Genomic DNA, 471 nt, shown 5'->3' with positions numbered 1-471 from the left:
TGAGTAACACACCTTTGTTTCTCTGAAAAGAGAAGCCGTTGTTTGTGTTATGTCAAAGTATTGTTAGAAGTGAGAACAGTGTTCCACTTCTCTGTAGAAGCTCTACTTTGAAAGATAATCACGTTCTTTAGAATGTGAATCAATTCCATTAAATGTTTTTATGAGAAACGCACATGTCTCTGTCTGAAAAGAGATGCCATTTTTTGGGATATGTCAAAGTATTGTTAGAACTAAGACCAGTGTTTATTTTCACTGTAGAAGCTATATTTTACAAGATAATCACATTCTTTGGAAGCATATAAATTTCATGAAATGCTTTTGTGAGAAACGCACATATGTTTCTCTGAAAAGAAAAGTCATTGTTTGGGAAATGTCAAACTACTGTTAGAAGAGAGAACAGTGTTCTGTTTCACTACACAAGCTTTACTTTGAAGGATAATCATGTTCTTTAGGAAGTGTATGAATTTCATA

The sequence above is a fragment of the Microtus ochrogaster genome, linkage group LG4, assembly GCF_000317375.1.
Source record: "Microtus ochrogaster isolate Prairie Vole_2 linkage group LG4, MicOch1.0, whole genome shotgun sequence".
In the NCBI taxonomy this organism is placed as follows: Eukaryota; Metazoa; Chordata; class Mammalia; order Rodentia; family Cricetidae; genus Microtus; species Microtus ochrogaster.
The sequence above is the reverse complement of the archived record's forward strand: the minus strand, read 5'-3'. Positions refer to the sequence as shown.